The sequence below is a fragment of the Pteropus vampyrus genome, unplaced genomic scaffold (assembly GCF_000151845.1).
Source record: "Pteropus vampyrus isolate Shadow unplaced genomic scaffold, Pvam_2.0 Scaffold557, whole genome shotgun sequence".
NCBI lineage: Eukaryota > Metazoa > Chordata > Mammalia > Chiroptera > Pteropodidae > Pteropus > Pteropus vampyrus.
The window spans coordinates 114,337-118,982 of record NW_011889338.1 but is presented as its reverse complement, the minus strand read 5'-3'; the positions used below and the strand labels follow the sequence as shown (position 1 = coordinate 118,982).

The window sequence follows — 4,646 nt, the reverse complement described above, 5'->3', positions numbered from 1 at the left end:
GACCCTCCTCTTTTTAGTGCCTCTCACTCACCCTCTCCTCTGAAAAAGACCCATTGAAACCACAGAAAAGTTTTGCCCCAAAATTAGGCAAAATACTTGATCCAAGTAAAGGCAAAACATATAAGATAAAATAAACAAGCGAGATCATATTCTACTAAGAAGCTTCTGCACAGCAAAGGAAACTATCAAGAAAATAAAAAGACAATCTACCAAATGGGAGAAAATATTTGTAAATCATATATCTGCCAAGGGGTTAATATCTAAAATATGTAAACAATTTATATATTTCAATAGCAAAAAGATAAACAATCCGATTACAAAATAGGCAGAGAATCTGAATAGACATTTTTGCAAACAAGACATACAAATGGCCGACAGGCACATGAATAGGTGTCAGCACCACTAATCTTCAAAGAAATGGAAATCAAAAGCACAGTGAGATATCAACTCACACCTGTTAGAATAGCTACCATCAAAAGACAAGAAATAACAAATGTTGGCTAGGATGTGGATATCAGGGAACCCTAATGCATCGTTAATGGGAATGTAAATTGGTACAGCCACTATGGCAAACAATGCGGATGTTCCTCAAAAACTTGCATAAAGAACTACCATATGATCTAGTAATTTCAGTTCTGGGTATTTATCCAGAGGAAATGGAATCATTAACTTGAGAATATATCTGCAGTCCCTTGTTCATTGCCGCATTATTTACAATAGCGAAGCATATACGGAATGGGAAGAACCTAAGTGTTACCTATGAATGAATGGATAAAGAATATGTGATAGATAGAGGATAGATAGATAGATAGATAGATAGAAAGATAGATAGATAATAGATAGAGATACAGATAATGGAATATTATTCATCCATAAGAAATTCTGTCATTCATCACAACGTAGATAAAACTTGAACATTCTACTAATTCGTAGTAAGTCTGAAAGAAAAACAAATACCATATAATCTCACTTATATGGGAATTCTCATAAACAACAACAACAACAACAACAACAACAACAACAACAACTGAACTCATAGATATAGACAACAGAATGAGAGTTTCCAGAAGTGAGAGGGTAGATGTAATGGCTGATGGTGGTCAAAAGGCACAAGCTTTCAATTTCAATATGCTCAAGTCCTGGGTATTTAATGTACAGCATGGTGACTATAGTTTTAAGACTGTATTGTATATTTGAAAGTTGCTAACAGAGTAAATCATTTTTTCCGCATTTTAAATAGTGACATTGGTTAACAAAATCTAATAAGTTTCAGCTGTACACTTTAACAGTAAGACATATATATATGTATATATATATGTGTGTGTATATATATATATGTGTGTATATATATATATATATATATTTTTTTTTAAACTGTGTGTTCACTTCCCATAGTTAGATTCCTTTCTGTCACCACATCGTTGACCCCCTTTACCCTGTCGACTTTCCCCCTTTCACCTCCCCTCTGGTAACCACTAGTCTATTGTCCATGTCCATGAGTCTCTGTTTGTTTGTCCTGTTCATTTGTTGCCTTTAGGTTGATATCCCACATATAAGTGGCATTATGTGATTTTCAACTTTTTCTGTCTGGCTTATGTCGCTCAGCATGATTATCTCGACGTCCATCCAAGTTGTTGCAAATGGCAGTAGTTCATCTCTTCTTATGGATGAGTAATATTCTATTGTATATATATACCACAGCTTATTTAGCCCATCATCTATAGTAGGACACTTCGGTTGCCTCCACGTCCTGTCCACTGTGAATAATGCTGCTACAAACACCGATGTGCAAATATCTTTTTGGATATGAGTTTTCAAGTCTTTAGGGGTAAATATCTAGTAGAAGAATTGCTGGATCATAGGCTAGATCAATTCTTAGCCTTTTGAGGAAGCTCCATATAACAGAGTAAATCTCAAAAGTTCTCATCACAAGAGAAAACAAGTTGTAACTATAGGTGATGATGGATGTTAACTTATTGAGGTGATCACTTCACACAATTATACAAATATCAAACCATTATGCTGTGTAGCTGAAACTATGTAAGGTTATATGTCAATTATATCTCCAATTTTAAAAGTTCATCCAAATGTCCCAAGGGATGGACTACAGTGAATGCTGTGCTGGATTGCAGGATTAGGGACCTATTTTTCCAGGTGCAGAGAGTGCTTCTGACAGCCCTCAGCCCTCTTTGAGAATAACCCTCAGCTAAAGGAAGTTGGCTCCCCCAGGGTCTCACCACTTAGATCTTTTGCAGTGGGGAGCATAACTAGCCCAAATCCATCTGCATCTACCACTGTGTTTGTATTAAGCTGCTCCCAGCGAGTTACTGAAAATAGTGGTGTGCCAGTCCATGCCCATTGCCATAGTCACACAATGACACTGATGACCAGAATCAGTTACTCCTGCTGGGATGGTGACTTCTCTACATGGCACGAGGGACCTGAAGTATCAGGCAGCAGCACAGCAGGAAGTTTAATAGGGCCTTGCCAAGTCTCTGGAAGTGTATCCTGCAAAGGCCTGTGGAGACATGAAGCATAAACTTACCAAATGGCCACTTCTGCTTCCAACCCTTGATTTATGGACCCATGTATTCTATTAAAGATACAGTATACTGTGATTGTCATTGATTTAGAATATATATTGCATCCTGTCGATTATGTAGTCAACACTTCCTGCGTGTCAAATTCCTTGGTAAACATGATCATTCTTTTTTAATCTAATTTTTTCCTCTATTTTCTCGTAAATTTTTAAAATTTCTCCCATGTTTCATACTCACTTTACACCATGCTTTACTCTCTTCTCCCCTTCCCTGACAAACATTATAAGTGGTTTATATTTGTCACCTATATTTCCCCAATACTCACTCTTCAGCTCACTCTACATGGAGTATTTCTTCCCTATACTTAGATGTAATAATAAATAGAGCTCTCACTAAAGTCAATAAAGTGTCCGTGTCAACAGCAAATGTCAAGAATATTTTTCTCTTTTTTTATTTCACATTGAGTTTGTCTCCAGAACATGGGGGTTGTGAAAACTACCACTAAATCTAAGCCAAAATGCAAGAGGAGAAGACACATATCAACATCGCTGTCATTGGACATGTAGATTCCGGCAAGTCTCCCACAACTTGTCATCTGACCTACAAGTGCATTGAGATTGACAAAAAAATAAATAAATAAAATAAAAATAAAAAAAAAATGTGAGAAGAAGGCTGCTGAGATGGGGAAGGCTCCTTCAAGTATTCCTGGATCTTGGATAAACTTAAAGCTGAACATGAAAATGGCATCACCTTTGATATCAAGGCCAGCAAGTATCATGTAACCATCATTGATGCCCCAGGACACACTTTACCAAAAGCATGAATACAGGCACATCACGGGCTAACCGATTATTGTTGCTGGTGTTGGTGTATTTGAAGCAGGTATCTTCAAGGGTTGGCGGGCCGATGAGCATGCCCTTCTGGCTTACACACTGATATCAAACAACTAATTATGGGTGTTATCAAGATGGATTCCACTGAACCACACTACCACCAGAAGACATATGAGGAAATCAATAAGGACGTCAGCACCTACACTGAGAAAACTGGCGACAACCCTGACATGGTAGTATTTGTGCCAATTTCTGGTTGGAAAGGTGACAACATACTGAAGTCAAGTGCTAACATCCCTCGGTTCAGGGGATGGAATGTCACCCACAAAGATGGTAATGCTACTGGCACCACACTTCTTGAAGCTCTGGATTACATCCTGCCACCGACTCGTCCAACTGACAAGTCTTTGCATCTGCTCCTCCAGGTCATCTACAAAATTGGTGGTATTTGTACTGTCCCTATGGGCCAAATAGAGACTGGTGCTCTCAAACCTGGCATGGTGGTCAGCTTTGCTTCAGTCACCATAACAACTGAAGTAAAGTCTGTTGAAATGCACCATGAAGCTTTGAGTGAAGCTCTTCCTGGGAATAATTTGGGCTTCAATGTCAAGAAGGTGTCTGTCAAAGACATTCTATGTGGCAATGTGGCTGGTGATGGCAAAAATGATCCGCCAATAATAGCAGTTGTCTGTATGACTCAGGTGATTATCCAGAACCATCCAAGCCAAATCAGTGCCAGATACACACCTGTGATGGATTGTCACAGTGTTCATATTGCTTGCAAATTTGCTGAGCTGAAGAACATTAATCATTGTTCTGGGAAAAAACTATAAGATGGCCTGAAGGTTTGAATCCTGGTGATGCCTCCATCATTGATATGGTACCTGGCAAGCCCACATGTGTTGAGCGCTTCTCCCATGAGTCATTTTGCTGTTCGTGACATGAGACACTTGCTGTGGGTGTCATCGAAGCAGTGGACAAGAAGGGAGCTGGAGCTGGCAAAGTCACCACGTCTGTTCAGAAAACTCAGAAGCTAAATATATAGTATCCCCAATAACTATCATGCAGTCTTAATCAGTGGTGGAAGGATGGTCACAGAACTGTTTGTCTTGGTCATTTAACTGTGAAAGACTTGTTAATGATTATAATGCATCGTAAAAGTTTCAGAAGGCAAGGAGAATGTTTGTGAACCATTTCGTTTTTTGTACGTGTAGCAGGTTTTAAGTTATTAGTTTTAAAATCAGTAATTTTTAATGGAAACTACTTGACCAAA

The 4,646-nt window shown here is 38.5% G+C and overlaps 1 pseudogene; it reads left to right on the top strand.

Moving 5' to 3' along the window:
* The first annotated feature begins 3,057 nt into the window (after nucleotides 1–3,057).
* On the top strand, nucleotides 3,058–4,418 carry LOC105308206 (annotated as a pseudogene).
* The last annotated feature ends 228 nt before the right edge of the window (nucleotides 4,419–4,646 follow it).